Source organism: Ornithorhynchus anatinus, chromosome 1 (assembly GCF_004115215.2).
Source record: "Ornithorhynchus anatinus isolate Pmale09 chromosome 1, mOrnAna1.pri.v4, whole genome shotgun sequence".
NCBI lineage: Eukaryota > Metazoa > Chordata > Mammalia > Monotremata > Ornithorhynchidae > Ornithorhynchus > Ornithorhynchus anatinus.
In genome coordinates this window covers 19,522,149-19,541,880 of record NC_041728.1, presented here as the reverse complement: position 1 = coordinate 19,541,880, position 19,732 = coordinate 19,522,149, and the positions used below count along the sequence as shown (strand labels likewise).

The 19,732-nt window shown below is 43.2% G+C and overlaps 2 protein-coding genes across 2 annotated transcripts in view; one reads left to right on the top strand and one right to left on the bottom strand.

Annotated features, from left to right (window-relative positions):
- The window catches only part of TMEM167A (transmembrane protein 167A), a 33,949-nt gene that overhangs the window by 9,470 nt on the left and 4,747 nt on the right, over window positions 1-19,732 (bottom strand). The gene's annotated exons all lie outside the window — the stretch shown is intronic.
- Window positions 14,741-19,732, top strand: part of XRCC4 (X-ray repair cross complementing 4) — a 245,006-nt gene continuing 240,014 nt past the window's right edge. Inside the window, exon 1 of the mRNA XM_029060796.2 lies at window positions 14,741-14,759. The gene's annotated coding sequence lies outside the window, so the exon portion shown is untranslated. The remainder of the gene's footprint in view (window positions 14,760-19,732) is intronic.

Below are 19,732 nucleotides of genomic sequence, written 5' to 3'. Positions count from 1 at the left end.
GCACCTTAAATAATTAATTGAATCAGCAGTTTAAGGAATAACTTCTCAGGGTCACACCTGGAGAGTTCCCAGTACTCTACCAGTCTCGACTAAGGGAGGGAGTCAGGCGGAGGCATATCCATTCCATTGTTAGCTTGGGCAGTGGTTAGCGAGTGGCAGGCAATTTGCTACAAGTCGAAACTCACCTTTGCTGGGCAGCAGCGGCCTGGGAGAGAATCAAGGGCGAAGACTCTCAAATTTACTGTGCAGAAGGAGGCCAATGGTAAACCACTTCCTTATTTTAACCAAGAAAACTCTATGGATCTACTACCAGAGCGACTGCAGATGGAAGCGGGGCATTCTGGGGGAGATGTGTCCACGGTTTCGCTATGGGTTGAAGATGACTCGACGGCTTAAGACGAGACTAAGGAATAATTGACCTTCACCTAGGAAATCTGAGAGGACGGTGGAGTCTGGAGCTGCAAAGAGCTCAAAAGCCGTTTGATGGTGGCAGGTTTCTGGCTCCTCCACAGCATCCATCTTTCTCCTTTTGCATTTAGTCCCTTCCAGCCTTTGGGATTTGCTGGGTTGCCAAGAAAATAAAACTAAGGGCATTTTCGGGGAATGAGGGATAGACAGTGGAGAGAGGGATGCACTGATTTCCTACTTCAACCCAGCCCTCTCACTTCCCTCCTTTAATGCCCGGGTTTGGGAGTCAGAGGTCATGGGTTCAGATCCAGGCTCTGCCACTTGTCAGCTGTGTGACTGTGGGCAAGTCACTTAACTTCTCTGTGCCTCAGTTACCTCATCTGTAAAATGGGGATGAAGACTGCGAGCCTCATGTGGGGCAACCTGATTACGCTGTATCTACTCCAGAGCTTAGAAAAGTGCTCTGCACATAGTAAGCGCTTAACAAATACCTACATTATTATTATTATTATTGTTAACGCCAGCCTACTCACTGTACCTCAAATTTGTCTCTCTCCGCCAAATCCCTTGCCATGTCCTTCCTGTTCTGAAACTGCTTTCCCTTCATAGCTGACTTTTCCCACCTCCAAACCCTTATTAAAATCACATCTCTTCCAAGAGGACTTCCCCAACTAAGCCCTCATTTTCCCTACTCCTTTTTACATTGGATCTGTATCCTTTAAGCACTTAAAGTTCACCCCTTATTACTTCATCTCTTACATATACATGTTTAATTTATTTTAATGTCTGCCTTTCCCTCTAGACTGTTAAGTTCCTCATGGCCAGTCAACATGTCTACCAACTCTACTGTACTGACCTTTCCCAAGCACTTAGAATATTGCTCTGCACACAGTAAACACTCAGTAAATACTGTTGATCGATTGATTACGGCCATGAGGAAATGACAGAATGAAAAAAAATTAAGAACCACTGCTTGTGTCCCACGTATAATGGTCACTTGCACCTGTTTTCAATTGATCTACAAAAATGTCATTAATTACAAAGCCAGATTGAGAGGAAATACATGTATCACTTCAAAGAGATAATTTAATTGGAATTTGCAGAAAGAAAATTCATTCATTCACTCAATCATATTTATTGAGTGCTTACTGTGGGCAAAGTACTGTATTAAGTGCTTGGGAGAGTACAATATAACAGATACATTCCCTGCCCACAACAGGCTCACAGTCTAGAGGGGGAGACAGATGTGATCAGAGGAAGAAAAAATGAAGAAAAAGATCAAAACAGCGGCAAAAATCATAACAGGTAGTGAAAGTTGTTAAAAGAAATTATATTCTCCTCAAATCCTCACTATGACAAGGTAATTTTAAGCCAACCTGAAAATAAATTACAATACTTTTCAAATCACATTTTGCTCTTGCTCAGAAATGAAATAGTATAGTTTTAGGCCAAAGAGTTTATTTTTATAAAAAGTTTAAAATATACTACAGGAAAATGTGTAGGTATGTAAGTGAAAAATCAGTGAATATTCTAAATAACTGTAAAAATCCTGCATGGTCAATTTTTTTGAGCTGGAGCTATCCCTAATGGATTTTTGTAAGCTGTTGCAGGATACCTACGTAAATATGTAGGGATCATAATAATAATAATAATGGCATTTGTTAAGCACTTACTATGTGCCAAACACTGTTCTATGCATGGAGTTAGTTACAAGGTAATCAGGTTGTACCTTGTGGGGCACACAGTCTTAATCCCCATTTTACAGAAGAGGTAACTGAGGCATAGAGAAGTTACGTGACTTGCCCAAGGTCACACAGCAGACAAGTGGCGGAGTGGGATTAGAACCCACATCCTCTGACTCCCAAGCCCGTGCTCTTTCCACTAAGCCACGCTGCTTCTCAATATCTATCAGCAAAATAGTTACGACATTTATTGTGTAAATGAGTCTTCTCTCCAGACTTTAAGCTGGTTGAAGGCAGGGAATGTTGTGTTTTACTCTCCCAAGCACTTAGTATACTGCCCTGCACACAGTAAACTCTCAAATACAATTGATTGATTGATTCATGTGGTTACCAAATTCGCAACACTTGAGAAGTACTAATAAATTTGACACACATTCTCAAATGCAACAATAATCTCCCTATTTTTACTTTTCTTGGAGTGGGAAGCTGGATAGAATCAGCTGGTGAGGAGGGTGAGGCGTCTCAGTATGAAGTGCATACGAACATAAATGCCTAGAGAAAATCTTTTAAGATTAAAAATTTAAGACAGTGGTGGAAAAGTTAAATATTCAGCTAGAAAACATGGTACATTTGGTTTCTGAAGAAATATTTTACCTTTTTCTCTGTGGGCTTTCTGGACATAGCCCCCCAACTCACTGCTATTTGTCTACAAACCATAGCACCTTTTGTGTAACTGCAGAATTAGATGGAAGGAAAGCAGACCTTCAATTGTGATTTCTTTAAGTCCCTCAGCAGGCATCATTAGTCATTATCTATGAAAAAGCCTGACAGCTACTAATTTTCCTGAATTGCTACACCATTTAGGTCTCAGTTGAAAACAGTTGCAACCTCTGTGGTCCTTTGGTCTCTCAATCTCAGAGGAGTTTAATTTCATGTTAGACATTTGCTAGCGAGGTTTTGTGATTTGTTTATTACAATAATTAGACTAACTTCGTGAACTGAATTTAACTATTTTTTAAAAAAAACCAAAAACAAAGTCACAATGTTTAACCTATTAAGAACTACAGTTCTCCTGTTTCCTATTAGGTGTTAAATACGCCAATATTCGCATTTAAAGGGCCAGTGCTAATTCGGTTAAGGAAAATTTAGGAGTATATAATTCATTTTGTCTTCTCTCACACACTGGGGGAGAGTTTAAACCACTCGAAATCTGAAATTTAAGAGGCAATGGGAAAAGCGAGGGAAAGTTCAGCCACCTTAAACGACTCAACGTACTTGGTGTGATGCAGACAATTTTTATGATGATTTCAGCGTGGCATATTTTCAATGAAATGAATTTTGAGTCTGAATTTGGATCTACAGGCGGAGACCCACAATCATGGGGTTTGAATGGAACACTAGAGTTGGAAGCACCCGACCCTATTTATGGCTTCCACTATTTCAAGGTCCTCTTGAGCCTGAAGAGCCCGGTTGGACTAGCATTCGACCTAAAAGGCTGCCCTGACCCCTCCACTGTCTGACAGGAAGATAAAGGAAAAGGGAAGGAAAGGGGTAAATGGAATTTTAAATGTCATTCTTTTTTTTTTTTTTGCTTTTGGTCTTTATTTCTGTTGACATAAGCCAAAGCCAAGATCCCCTAAACAGTGTGAGTCTATTAGCTGCTGCTGCGGCTTATCAGAATTGGGTTGAGACCAGGCTGCACAAATAGGCCCAGGCAACAGCACTCATTTAAATGGACTGTGCTCCTTTGAAATGGCGGCACTATTAAAGGCAAATCTTTAAGCTTTTTGGGGCATTTGGGCATCTCAGACCCAAATTCCTCAAAGTCCGTTGGAGTCGGGCTCTTTAAGTTCTCCCTCTCTACCCCCCGTCCCCAATTTAGGACACACGGGGTCCTGCTCCATGCTTCAGTTTCTCCATATGTAAACTCGGGACAGTATCTATTTTCTTCATTCTTCCAGAGTGGTCATTAAATGGTATTTAAATTATAAAATTAATATTATTAAATGGCTCATCTGTGACAACATCCCAGTGAAATACATCCCTGAAAGAAGGATTGGGCCATTTTGCGTAATGACTGCACCTAGGAGAGAATAAATTATTTTTCATGACAAATAAGTGATCATAATCTTCTGCAGGAACTCCTGGTCTGGGCTCAAAATTTAGCAACTCCTTTAACCAAAGCACCAGTACACTGAATAAAGGAACTTTTTTTTATTTAAGAGGGGCTTTCTGCCCTGGGCCAGTTGAACGGGGTATTTTATTCGCTTGGAACAAGGTGTTTTTCACTAGCTATATGGTTTAATCTCCCTAAAGAAACAAAAAAGCCTGTTTTAAAAATAGCATGGCCAGCAGCAACCCCTATTTGCAAGCAGGTCTGCCATAGGACCTTTTTATTTTTTGTAGATCATTGTCTTCACAGCAGAGAGCACTGTAGTGCCTCCAGACCATGACAATTCCACTGGCCCCCCAAATAATTTCTAAGGATGGAAAAGGTTAATAATGCTTACAGTTGAAAGGATAAAGAGGGTTTTCTGAGGTGGGGGGAAAACAAAGGAAAAGAAAGGCAGATGACAGCGATCCTTCTGACGACACAACATTTCAGGTCTTTTAACAAGATAGAACAATGCTGTCTCAAGCCTTAACAGGTTTTAAAAAGAATAAAAGGTGAGACAAATGTATACTCCAAAAAGACAACATGAAGAATGTTTTCTAACCTAGACAGTTTTCAACCTGTATAATGTGAAATCGGTAAATTGGTAAGTTTGAAAAATGAAATCTTTTGGAAGATAATGAAGAAAAGTACCCAGGTTGTTGATCCCCAAAAACAGCACTGAATACCTGAGTTCATTTGCATTTACACTCTGGCGCACATTTCAAAACACACATCAGAAGTCTAGTCTAAATAAAGCCAAAAATGATGAAATGATGGGTATGGTCTGTCAACCAAAAGTACTTATCGAGCCCCTACTCTGGGAAGAGCACTGTTCTAAGTGTTGGAGAGAGTGCAGTAATAATATTTGTACTCGATATACTGGAATGGGAAAAGACTCAAAATTTACTGAAGCAGAGAATGGCAAGCATGACAATTAACAGAGTCACGATGGCCAAGTGGTCTACGGCACCAACCTAAAGCTCCGTCCTCCCTTTGTTGGGGGTTCCGATCGCCACACAGAGGTGTGGGTTCCAATCCCACTTCTGACATCTCTTTGAGGCGCAGCATTGCCTAGTGGAAAGAGCCCGGCCTTGGAGTCGGAGGACCTGGGTAATCCCACCTCCAACACTTGTTGGTTATGTGACCTTGGGCGAGTCACTTCGCTTCTCTGTGCCTCAGTTCTCTAATCTGTAAAATGTGGATTAAGACTGTGAGCTCCACGTGGGACATGGACTGTATCCAACCATGATTAGCTTGTAGCTACCCCAGTGTTTAATATAGTGCCCGACACATAACAAATGCTTAACCATTACCAAATACCAATACCATGGGGGAAAGGTACTTCTAATACGCTGATACTCTTGAAAGATAATTCCTATTTACCTTTCATTCATAACCTGATAGGCACAATAAATGGCACAGCCTAAAAGGTTGCTGATGGAGAAGAGAATGTATTTTTGAAAACAAAGCACAGGACAGGGAGTAGGTATTGACAAAAGTTTCTTCCTTATGCCAAATTATGGGGGCTGCTGAAGATGCGCTGAACACACCTGGGCCACGGAGACAGACCACTTAGAGCTCCTCTCCCCGTCCCTCCCCCAGTACTCACTCCTATTAAGGGAGCAGCAAAGAGATGGCAACCAGTGGTCGGCCGGGTGTTCTCTACCCTACCTGAAATTCTTTGTCTCTCTTCCCTCCGGACTGCCAAGCAAAATTGTGGGGAACCCCACCCTCCTTCCCAAAAGGCTCTGCGCACGTGAGGTCACGGGGGATTTAGTTGTGGAAACATGCAGCTTCTACAAGGTTTTTAAGGCTGGGAAAGACTTGAATATGACTGGGTTTGGATGGCCCTTGGTGGCAGGACCCCAAGGTCCTCATTCGGCTCCTTTGTCACTGGACTTCTTGGAATCTAAGCTTTGTCTCCTTTTATATTTTGGGTTTGCATTACTTCAGTGTTCCTAGTGTTTCTACGGCCAAAGCCCTCTCCACCTTATTGGGAGACCTTGGAGGGCCAGGAACTGTGTCTAATTCTCATCTGTGTATTTTTTTCCCTGGTGCTTTACACAGAGTAAGCACTTAATATCTCTCCTCCTCTAGACTACAAGCTCATTATAGGCAGGGAACTGTACTCTCCCAAGTGCTTAGTACAGTACTCTGCCCATAGTAAGTGCTCAATAAATACCCCGATTTATATCACTATTATTATATTTTAAAATTTAATGAGCCTCACATACAAATGTTGAAAAATTTTGGAAGTACATCACATAGATCATAATAAAAACACAGAGTACTCGGGGAAAAAATGAAAGATAATATTTCACTCTCCCGTTCTATTTTAAATAGCTCTTTAAATGAGATATTAAAACATCACTGGAAACAGCAAAAATGTATAGCTAGCAAGAGGAGCCTTAAATTTAGATTAAAAATGTGTTTGTTATACCACCCATCGAAAAACCTTGCTACAAGCTACTCCGGTCAAGCCTGAAATCTGTTTCACTTTCACATAAACCTGAACCCTGGTAGACAGTAAGCAGTTAGCTCTATAAAGGTTATTTACCTTCTTCCTCATAACTGTGCATGAAGTCCCAAGGGCTGACAAATGAAGACTCTGCATTATGCAGTTTCCAACAGTGAAATATACTCAACCTGATATTAGCCTCCTTTTGCATTTCTAGGCCATTGTTACAAGACATTCTGAGTCTCCTGCAGGTTTTCAGTCATCAATTAATCAGGGTATTTTTGTCAACAGCAACAGGGAAAATTAAACGCAGAACGTGGCCATATCATTCATTACTGACACATAACATGCAGCCTACGGAAATCTGAGTTTTTAGGTAAGTTGGTTACCATTATTTCTCATTTGAAAAATTAAAAGACTATGGTCTCTCCAGGTTTTTTAGAATAACAAAAGCCCAGTGCCCAGAATCAATAATGCAAGTGCTTTGTGGGAATCTGCCGCTTAACCACCTCTCCCTACTAGTACTAAAAGCACTGATAATAAGAAACTTACCTGTGACATAATCTTTTTAAAACACGACACAGAGTTTGTGAAGTTTTTCTCCCACATTTTGCAAATACACAAAAATCCTCATCAGATTTTGCGGGATGGGGTTTTCCACAGACCCCCCCCCCCCCCGCCGCTGGGCTGTGAACATTAGAACTTGGCTATAGGAAGGTGATAGCAATTCTTCATGGCAAGCAATTCTTTTTTCTCTCTTCACAGGTTTCTAACCAGCTTTCCCAAGATCATTAGCTAACCCTACGTTATAAACTCTTATAACTGCTTCTATATATATAAACTGCTTCTATAAACGTTATAGAAGCAGCGTGGCTCACTGGAAAGAGCACGGGCTTTGGAGTCAGAGGTCATGGGTTCGAACCCCGGCTCTACCACTTGTCAGCTGTGTGACTTTGGGCAAGTCACTTAACTTCTCGGTGCCTCAGTTACCTCATCTGTAAAATGGGGATTAAGACTGTGAGCCCCACGTGGGACAACCTGATTCCCCTGTGTCTACCCCAGTGCTTAGAACAGTGCTCGGCACATAGTAAGCGCTTAACAAATACCAACATTATTAAACTCCTTTTGTGCAGGGATTGTCTTGGATTTATATCTTGCTTGTCAACTAGAGTGCTGTGCAGAAGGTGTCAATGATAAAAAGCACGATAAATACTCAGAATTCCATATACAGGTTGGCATCCTTTAGATTTGTTGTGCTAACCACTTTATACAAACCCTGTCTGAACCTGTTACCAGTTGTACTACTAACCCATCTGGAGTTTTGCCATATGCTTGATTTAGCTAGGCTTTTTGGCTACACGGCTAAGGAATCAGATCGCTCATCTGACAACATGGGTCCGTTTGAATACAGCGCGGCAGGGTTTTGGAAGAAATGGCTTGTGTTCACATGCACTGAAGCTCGAGTTTTTCTTAACAAGGGACTTTGTCTCCCATGTTAACGGAGACAACTGAGAGGTGGCCATAAGGCCCTTTCATACTAACTGAACATGTATTGGAGGGTGTCAACCCACGGCCATCATTATAATTGATTTCTATGGAGGGGCTGCTGAGAATTAAACATGGTAGACACTGCCAGGAATCTTCTGACTTGGGGTCTTAATTCTTTTGACTATCAGCATGATATTAATCTTATCTAGCACTGCTTACCTCTTAGACTACCTGTCCCACGTGGGACAGGGACTGAGTCCGATCTATTTATATTGTTTCCTCCCGGAAGAGTGCTTGGCACATAGTAGGCACTTAGTAAACACAACTATTATTATTATAATTACTTCGTGCCACACCGGTTCGCCTGCAGGCCGATCAGACGAAGTTTGGGTACATGAGTACGTGTACTCACTGGAGCAGCGTGTGCTTTACCTAGACTTCATGAATGCCAAGGGGTTTCACCTCAACCCCGCTGCTCCCTGCCCGGCTACTGCCAACCCCTAGGAAACAAAGAGCCAGAAGCCTTTTTTTTTTTTTAATAGAAAATGGTATTTGTTAAGTACTTTTTAAGCGCCGGGGTAGGGACAAAATAATCAGGTTGAACAAAGGGCTAATCCTTCACTGGGCTCACAGTCTATGTAAGACTAGAATAGGTATTTCATCCCCATTCTACAGATGAAATTGAAGCGCAGAAAGGTTAAGTGACTTGCCCAAGGTCACAGAGCAGGCAGAGGGCAGAGCTGAGATTAGAGGTCCTATCACTTTCATGCTATTCTGAAGTTCTAATTCTAAATTCTGCTATTCTCGGGAAGAGTGCTTGGAGCCATGAGAAGCATGAACTAATAGTGTGAGGACCCATCCGGAAGTTAATAATAATAATAATAATTATGGTATTTGTTAAGTACTGCTCTAAGCGCTGGGGCAGATACCAGGCAATCAGGTTGAATACAGTCCCTATCTCACATGGGACTCAACAGTCTCTATCCCCACTTTACAGATGAGGTAACTGAGGCACAGAGAAGTTTAATGACTTGCCCAAGAGACCTTACTCTCTTGTCAGAGACTTCTTGCTCACGAGGTCCTTCCTGGATGGAATTCCCTCCCTCTTCACACCTAGAAAACCACTACTCTCCCCACCTTCAAAGCCCTTCTAAAAAAATAAAATAAAAATCACATCTCCTCCAGGAGGCTCTCCCTGGTTAAGCTCTCATCTCCCTACCCTAAATCTCCACCTACCACCCCTTGAAAGCTTCCCCATCGACTAAGCAGTTGGATACTCAGCTCCCTCTCCAATTCTAGTAGCACTTCAGTACATATCCTTAAACTCTGCTGCTTCCTCCACTTTTAATGTTTCACCAGCTAGACTGAAAGCTCTTTGAGGGTATGGATTGTATTGACTGACTCTACTGTACCCCTCTAAGCACTTAGTACAGGGCTCTGCCCTGAGGAAGCACTTAACTGAGGGAAAAAGTTTTCATCACATCTAACGATTCCAGCCCGTCAGTGGGCAGGGATTGTCTCTATCTGTTGCTGAACTGTACATTCCGAGCGCTTAGTACAGTGCTCAGCACATAGTAAGCGCTCGATAAATACTACTGAATGAATAAGAAATACCCTATTTGTACGGTGCAGTGGAAAGTGCATAGAACAGCGAATCACCGGGTCCTCGTTCTGATCCCGGCCCCACCACTGGCTTACGGTAGAAGTCACTGAGCTTCTCTGAGCTCCTCAAATGCAGACTTGGGCAAAAAATAAATTTTTTTCTTCCCACGTGGATTATTTATGAGTCCACCTATCAGTAGGTCTAATCCATTTATGGCTCACTTTGTTACCACATGGACAGACATTCCAGGGCAGGTGGATAAGTTAATTCTAACCTCTGAGTCAGAGTCAGGACAGGAATCACATCTTCCGGGCCTCTGAAATGGTGGAAGCACTGGGAGAACATTCTACTTGCCCACAGAGCGTGGGAAACGGAGGAGGGATGAGGGCTAGGGATAAAGAACACATTAAAAAAAAATGTTTTGGGGCATATGTGCTTTAGAGGCCTTCCCAGACTGAGCTCCCCTTTTCTCTCTGCTCCCTCTACCCACCCCTTCACCTCTCCTCAGCTAAACCCTCTTCTCCCCCCTTTCCCTCTGCTCCTCCCCCCTCCCGTCCCATCCCCTCAGCACTGTACTCGTCTTCTCAACTGTATATATCTTCATTACCCTATTTATTTTGTTAATGAGATGTACATCACCTTGATTCTATTTATTTGCTATTGTTTTAATGAGATGTTCTTCCCCTTGACTCTATTTATTGCCATTGTTCTTGTCTGTCCGTCTCCCCCGATTAGACCGTAAGCCCGTCAAAGGGCAGGGACTGTCTCTATCTGTTGCCGATTTGTACATCCCAAGCGCTTAGTACAGTGCTCTGCACATAGTAAGTGCTCAATAAATACTGTTGAATGAATGACTATGGATTTAATATGACAAAAATAATAACGATAGCATTTGTTAAGCACTTACTAAGTGCAAAGCTGGGGAGGATACAAGGTGATCAGGTTATCCCACATGGGGCTCACAGTCTTAATCCCCATTTTACAGATGAGGTAACTGAGGCAAGGAGAATAATAATAATTATGGTATTTGTTAAGCACTTACTATGTGCAGAGCACTGTTCTAAGCACTGGGGCAGATGCAGGGTAATCAGGTTGTCCCACGTGGGGCTCACAGTTTTAATCCCCATTTTACAGATGAGGTCGAGGCACAGAGAAGTTAAGTGACTTGCCCTAGGTCACACAGCAGACAAGTGGTGGAGGTGGGATTAGAATGCAGATCCCCTGGCTCCCAAGCCCGGGCTCTTTCCACTAAGCCACGCTGCTTCTCAATACCACAGGCAACAGAAAGCAGAGCTTTATCTCCTCCATCAACAAATATTTACCGAGTGCCTATTCTCTGCCTGGCAGTGTCTCGGACATTTATGGAAAATGATGCATCTGTCTTTGTATTGAACAACAGTATTTCAGGGCTTATGTGCAAAGCACTATGCAGCACACTAGGAGAAAAATTCGTAGATGAGGTATGGGGAAATTTAACGTTTACATTTCTGGAACAGTGAATATTCAATCGCTTTGTTTAATTTAGTCATTTAATTTAGTTCGTTACATACAAAAAGGTCAAATAAAACCTTATAATTTAAAAAATCCTACATTATGGAAGAGTGACATTTAACTTGCAAACCCTCTCTCACATACACATTTCCCTTTTTCTTTGAAATATTATACAAAACCTTTCTGCCTATTAACTATTCACAATCTTTCTTGAAGGGTAAAAAAATTATTGGGGTCACTTTCTTCCCATTTGTAAAACTAGGTCAGCATTCTCCAAGATGGCTTTCTTTCTCTTTAGAAAGTCAGATCAGAATTGTCTAATTTAAAAACCCAGGTTTACAATTCAAAAATAAACTTGCTCAATCACGTAAAGTTACACATTCCCTTATCCATCCAAGTTTGGCGGCTATAACCGATTTCGGGTTTTTTGGCAGCCTTTTTAAAAGTACAGTGTCGTATTACCCAACTACCTCTTTTAAAAATTAATACCAAGAAGTAAAGCTTAGAATACTGTCTTTCACCTTTGAATGGGACATATAATTGTTAAAATCTGGAGGCTGGCAGAAGCAGTTTTGCAGGTAGCTACTTGTTTCCTAGAATGAGGACTACTGTCTCCCCCTTCTAGGCTGTGAGCCCGTTGTTGGGTAGGGATTGTGCCTATCTGGGGCCGAACTGTACTTCCCAAACGTTTAGTACAGTGCTCTGCACAAAGTTAGCGCTCAATAAATACGACTGAACGACTATTTCTGGGTTGCCAGGCTGGGAACAGATGCACTAAGCCTTCAGGAATACAGCAAGAGGAATGGTAAGAAACCAAAATAAAATAGCTTAAATTAGAGTACACTCAGCACAGATAGTCTGGCTAAGGTTTTTCTACTTTTCTCAACACTTCTCTGAATTTCAAAAGTGTAAAGTCTGACTTCCTCTGTTTAAACATTAAAAACACTTGGTGTGTTATACTGTACTCCAATTCAAACACTCAGTCTTAACAAAAAGAGTTCTTTAGACAGATGTTACTTCTCCTTTAACTAGTGGCTGCAGTTTTGAAGAACCCTGGATTAAGGAGAAATCTCACTGCGATCTTCACCCTGTGCCTGATGCCACACACGAGCACAACGGCGTCTGCTGACGTGGCACCGTGTTCAAGCCAGACAGATGCGTGCCTTCGGAAGAATGCTCCCTAATTCCTTAACGGCAATCTATCCAGACAGAAGTTTCATTGGGAGGCTGCACTACAACCAACGGAGAAAGAAAGCAAACGCTCTGCTTACTCCTAGTACTCAGGATTTCTTCAATTCTTTGTTTCAATGTTGACTTCAAGTATTACAGAGATTTAGCTTCCATCTGACAGAAATTCCATCTTCAGTGTCACCCTGTCCACTGTCTTTTCCAACGTACCACTCGCTTTTTTCCCCTTAGACAAGAATCATTCCCCAATCTAAGTTCTCATTTAATACTAATCTCCTCACACTTTGGCAATACGATCTGTCTTTGCCACTGTTGATATTAACTCTGCCCGGTTTCAATACTGCTGCGTTATTTCTTAATCCATCCTCTCTTCGAAGGAACTCGAACTCCAAAATCTTGACCTAGATAACAGGCTACATGGAACCACGCCTTGCTCCGGGCAAATATATGGCTAATAATAATAAGAATGATAATAATGTTGGTATTTGTTAAGCACTATGTGCAGAGCACTGTTCTAAACACTGGGGGAGATACAGGGTCATCAGACTGTTCCATGGGAGGCTCACAGTTAATCCCCATTTTACACATGAGGTCACTGAGGCACAGAGAAGTTAAGTGACTTGCCCACATCACACAGCTGACAAGTGGCAGAGCCAGGAGTCGAACCCATGATCTCTGACTCCAAAGCCCAGGCTCTTTCCACTGAGCCACGCTGCTTCCCCAAATGTCATATCTGATCTAACTACAGGTCCATCAACCACTTCCGGTACATCGGTGCTGACCAAAAACTCCCGGGATGCCCCGCTTCAATCATAGTAAGTGCTTCCTGAGTGCCAAGAACTGTACTAAGCACTAGGGTGGATACAAGTACACTGGGTTGGACACAGTCCCTGTCCACCCACGTGCGGCTCACAGTCTCAATCCCCATTTTATGGATGAGGTAATAGGCACAGAGCAGTGAAGTCACTTGCCCAAGGTCACACAGCAGACAAGGGGTGGAGCCGGCATTAGAACCCATGACCTTCTGACTCCTGGGCCTGTACTCTATCCACTGCGCCATGGGAAAAAAAGAGGGACACGTGGGTAGGTGAGGAGGCCAAACTTTGGGAAAAAGGGAATATTACCACTGAGGCTGTTAGGATGGGTCTGGAAGAAATCTCTAGAAACAATTTTTCCAGTCCTCCAAGACCGCCCCCAGGTCATCCTCAAAAGCCAGCAACCATTATCTCCTTAAAGATGATTCTAATACGTCTCCTTCCTTTAGTAACCAATTCTGGAATTTAATAGTTTCATTTTGTGACGTTCTTCTTTAAATTTACCCAAGACCACAGTTAAAGCATTTCAAAGGCAAGAGAGAAAAAAACATTTCGTTGCACAAAAAGATGGCAAACAGAGAAGGAAGCCTAATTGGAAAGCTAAAGATTTATATGAGGAACTGAAAAACAAAAGAAACTTTATAAAAGATGGATGCTGAGACAGACTAGCAAGGACAAATACAAAAGAACCGCCAAATGTAGGAATAAAGTTTGAAAAGCTGAAACCAAAAGGAAAAAAAACCGAATCACTCATATTTACACGGCTTCATCTATTATCAGCTTCCTTCGCCAACAAGGCAGTTCTTGCTTTCAAAAAAAAAATTCATTTTTTTCCCAAAATGGCCACTGTGGAAAGGGGCAGAATGTGTGGAAAATATGAAGTCAGAGGCCAGAAACTACATCAGTCAATTGCAATTATTGAGCACTGTGCTAAGCACTTGGGAGAGTACAATATAAGACGCATTCCCTACACAAAATGAGTTTATAGTCTAGAGGATCTCTGGCCTTCTCTTTTAAAGAAAGGCATCCGGAAATGATTCAAGGGAGAGATGAAGTGAGGTTTTTTTTTTTTTTTTTAAAGAACAAGCAAAATATAGCTTTCTAAGGAAACGGATTCTAGATCTGGGCATTATTAATGAGCAAGGCCAACGAACGATAAAGGTCCTGAAGAAACCAGTGAGGAGGTGGGTGAGGAGAAAGTACGGAGTGGAAAGCCAAGACCAAGCAGAGGGCACTGCGGCAAGATGTTTCAGAACGGGCCTGAAGAAGGCGGGGTTGGAGACCACAGAAGAGCAGATGGAAAGGGACAGGAAGGAAGTCCTAAGACTAAGTAACTTTTACGGACACCTGCGCTCAGTTCCTCACGACACAGTTACACATTTTGGACGGGATGTAGTACAACGTCTGAAGAAAAGGCTGCGTGTGCCTGCCTGGTGCTGCTTACCCGTCAGGAATGCAGATCCCTCGTTAAGTGAGTGATTTTTAAATGTTTTTTTGGGGGGGTACAAGTGGACAAAGTGTCATGGGTGATAAGGAAACTACATTTTGACCGAAGCATGGGCCTGGGAGTCAAAAGACCTGGGTTCTACCCTGGCTCTCCCACTCGCCTGCTGTGTGACCTTGGCAAGTCACCTAACTTCTCTGTGCCTCAGTTCCCTCATCTGCAAAATGGGGATTCAATACCTGTGCTCCCTCCCACTTAGACCATGAGCCCCATGTGGGACCTGATTGTCTTTCACCTCTTCCAGCGCTTAGCTACAGTGTTTTACCAACAGTAAGCGCTTAAATTCTACAATTATGAAGATGATTATAGCATACGACTGGTGGTAAGTTTTAAATTCCTTTTTACCCCCGCTGTGTATGGATGATGCCTGGGACCTTTTAAACGTTGCTTTTTAAAAACCTTCTCTCATATCCTATGGAGACATGGGACTGATAAGACAAAATGAGAAGAACTTGTTTGAATGGGAATGATGGTTTGGGGATGATTTAATGAGATTTTGATGCATTTGGCTGTGCGAGGGGCGTGAGAAAGTTTTAAAGGCCGGCACCCACGGCTGGACAAATGCAGGGAAGGCTCTGGGAGGCCAAAAAGGAGAAACGGAATGACCGGGAACCCGGTCCGGTAGCCCGACTGGGGTTGATTATGAGAGGATAAGCACACAGCTTTGACAAATCCACCTCAGAGAAGCTTATTCGGTATCTAAATACCCATAACATCCTCGTTTTCACACAGCACACAGCATGGCACTGTCAAATCTGTTGCAGTTATCGTTCCGCAAAAATCTCCACCCCCCCTTTTCGGTTGGACTTTCAACCAGCCGGTCACTGTTCAGATTCTGCACTGATTCCTAGGGAGCAATGCTTGCTCTTATCACTCTGACCTTTATTCTTTTAACGATCAGTACGACAATTTGATTGGATCATTCTGATTTCCAATCTCACCCTTCAAACAGTCAGCGAGGCTGCTTAAAACTAAGAGTCCAGGTTTCGAGGAAAGGCCTTAAACCGCCACTTTCCAACCTGGGTCTCCAACCCGTGGCACAACCGCATTCAGCGTCCGCCCGGCCAGCATGGGTGTCCAGACTGTCTCCCCCTTCAGCAGGCCCCACCATCTTCTCCTTATCGGAGCTACTCTCACCTCTCCTTAGGTGGAACGAGTTGGGTTCTAATCCCAGTTCCTCCCCTGGCCTGCTGTGTGACCTCGGCCAAGTTACTTAACCGCGCCGTGCTTCAGTTTCCTCATCCGAACAATGGGGATTCGGGACCTGTTCTGCCTCCTACTTAGACTGCAACTCCGGTGGGGGTCAGGGATCAAGACGGTATTTACTGAGCGCTTACTAAGTGGAGAGCATTTGGGAGAGTACCACAGAATTAGCAGACATGTTCTCTGCCCATAATGATCTTACAATTTAGAGAGGGAGACAGACATTAATAGGAATGAATAATTTATAATACATAATTTAAAGATGTGTACATAAAGGCTGAGATACGTACACAAGCCCCGCCTGATTATCTTCTTACTCTTCCCCAGAACTTGTACAGTGCTTGGCACATAGTAAGTGCTTAAATAAAGAACAGTGAGTCAAGAGGACCCACAGCTATCACCACCTTCTAAAGTGGGATAGCCCCCGTTAGGCCCTAATCGGATTTGGGGCAGTCGGTAATTCCTACGGGATCTGCAGACTAGGCCCAAAGCCAAACATACTTTGCTTCACAGCCCTTTTTTTTTAAAAAATTTTAAAATGCTACTTATTAAGCGCTTACTTTTTGCCGGGTACTGTACTAAATCCTGGAGTAGATAAACGTTGATCAGGTTGGACACAGTCCCTGACCCACATGGAGTTCCCAGTCTAAGTAGGAGGGAGAACAGGTACTGAGCCCCCATTTTACAGATGAGGAAACCGAGGCACAGAGAAGTTAAGTGCCTCGCTCAAGATCACACAGCTGGCAAGTGGCGGAGCCGGGATTAGAACCAGGGTCCTCTGATTTCCAGGCTTGTCATTTTTCCACGACGCCTCACTGCTTCCCCAACTTCCTTAAGCTCTCCCAGCTCGGGTAAGTAACCCTGACAACGAACCTTATGCATTCGATTTCACTGGAAATATATAGTGTATCTATCCACTATATTGTTCACTCTCAAATGCTCAGTACAGTGCTCCACACAAGTGCTTAAGAAATAGCACTTATTGATCCCCATCTCATTGTCAGCTGGGTCGCTTGTCAGCTGGGTGACCCTGGGCAAGTCACTTCGCTACTCTGTGCCTCGGTTCCCTCATCTGTAAAATGGGGATGAAGACTGTGCGCCCCATGTGGGACAACCTGATGACCTCGTATCTACCTCAGCGTTTAGAACAGTGCTTGGCACGTTGTAAGCGCTTAACAAATACCAACATTATTTCCTCAGCAGCAGATTTCTGGACAATTTCTGTTTTAACACAACTGTGCTTCTAGTTGCTAGTAATACCAGGGAGGGCCCAGGCAGGGAGACTACCCGCCCATACAAGGACTGGCATACGTTCTCTCGACTTCTCTCACCTTCTTCCCCGCCCTGACGCACGACATCGCGAGGCCACGTCTAGATGGCTGACATATGTGTAATTTCATTAGAACAATCTACTATTTCCCAGGGATGCTACCCAATTATCCCTGGCCTACCTCAGGAAGGAATGCGTGTTGAGTCTTAAACTCAAAAGGATGCCCAAGATACTTATTCTGTGTTTTATAACTACCAAATTAGCCTGTTCAAACTCTCATTACCCAGGCCTCCCAACATTCGGATTGCATCTGTTGAAACCTCTGACTTCCCACGTGCACGGGAAGAGATGTTGTCTTGTTTTTTTTCCATCTGTCTCCCCCAATTAGACTGTAAGCCCATCATTGGGCAGGGATTGTCTCTATCTGTTGCCGAATGGTATATTCCAAGCACTTAGTACAGTGCTATGCAATAGTAAGCGCTCAATAAATACTACTGAATGAAAGATCAGGTGTGAGGCGGACCGACTTATGAAAAACATTTATTCATCACCTACCTGGCAGAAAAGAATTATTTTACCGAGTTCTACCTGTGCAGAATCACTGCTTATTTTTATAGGAAAAACACTTTAGAAAAGCACTTACGTAAGTCTTTTCATTGAACAGTAACAGGTAGAGAAGACATTACGGCAATCGAAATACGCTAGCCGTATTTAATTCTTAGTTTTAACCCATGTTTGTGAAACAAAGTTTGATCCTGGTCACAGAACACACATTCTGCAGCTCAAGATCAAGGTGCTCCGCACAAGGTTAAGCACACAATACCACTGGATTGACAAGCAGGCACGCCACCGAAAAATCTAGTTTCAAGACTGATTATCTTTCAGGAAGGGGCACTTTACCGACAAACCATTTTCACCATCAGTTGACGGTGAGCAATTCGATCCTTACGGAAAACTTTCTGTGGTAGGAGGGTATCACGAGATGGGTTGAACGAGAAAGTTGAGAGAGAAAGGGAAGGATGACAGCCCTTTTTAGGATCACCGGCAAAGGCCTCATGTGCAAACTTGGCACGGCTAACGGACCACGATGAAGAAAGTCAAGGGAGGACGCCCAGGATCACAAGGACTGTAATCTTTTAAGACGAGAAAATCCTAAAATCTTAATACTGTATCTTTCTTCTGTATTCTCCCCAAGCGCTTTAGCAGCACCCTGCAGACAAGTTACACTAAACTCCCAATTTTGTTTCTGCTTAAAGTCATTAGGGATAGTAATAATAATAATAATAATGTTGGTATTTGTTAAGCGCTTACTATGTGCACAGCACTGTTCTAAGCGCTGGGGTAGATACAGGGTAACCGGGTTGTCCCACGTGAGGCTCACAGTTAATCCCCATTTTACAGATGAGGGAACTGAGGCAGAGAGAAGTGAAGTGACTTGCCCAGGGTCACCCAGCTGACAAGTGGCAGAGTGGGATTCGAACCCATGACCGCTGACTCCCAAGCCCAGGCTCTTTCCACTGAGCCAAGCTGCTTCTCTAAATGAAGTAAATGAAGTAGACTACGGCAGCCACTCATCTGCCTTTCGAATGATCAGCGATGGAGTTCGGTGGACTTACTGCTTTTGCGCATTTCCAGGCTGCTATTTTTAAGCATAACAGATCGGGGAGAACTGCACACATTTAAAAGGTCGTTAACACCCGCCGTCAACCTCGAACAATCGAAAGTTAAAATGGAAGGGAATCCTAGTAACACAGCCAGGTCCTCACATCACCGGTCAAGCCTAATTTACACCTCCCCTGTCTATGGATTAAAACAAATTATTCACCATATCAGATATTTTCAGACCAGGATCTTCCGGGCCTGATCAGGGAGGAAAGTCAGACGGGAAAGCGTGAAGAGAAGCAGAATGGCCCGGTGGAATGAAACGAGGTCTGGCCACCGGGAGAGGCATATTCTAATTCTAGCTTCATCACTTGCAGGTTATATGACCTTGAACAAGTCACTTAACTTCTCTGTGACCCACTTTCCTCATCTGCCGAATAGGAGTAAATACCGGTTCTTTCCTCCCCCTTAGTCTGTAAGTCCTATGTGGAACGGGGACCGCAAACGGTCTACTTATCTTGTACCTATCTCAGAGCTTAGCAAAAGATCTTTGTGCGGAATACCCCAGTTTCTATTATTAATGGCAAAAGAGAGGGAGTTAAAAAAAAAAAAAAATCAGTTATTGTTCGCAGAAGAAAATGGGACAAAAATAGAGTGAGTCAAAAGGAAAAACAAGCTGAGAAATACAATCGGTAAAAGGGGCCATCTGGATTCCTCTGAGATCGGTGAAGAAGCACCGGCCCGGGAGTCGGAGGACACGGGTTCTAATTCCAACTCTGCCGCATGTCTGCTGTGTTTTGGGGAAGCCACATAACTTCTCTGTGCCCCAGTTACCTCATCTATAAAATGGGGATCAAGACTGTGA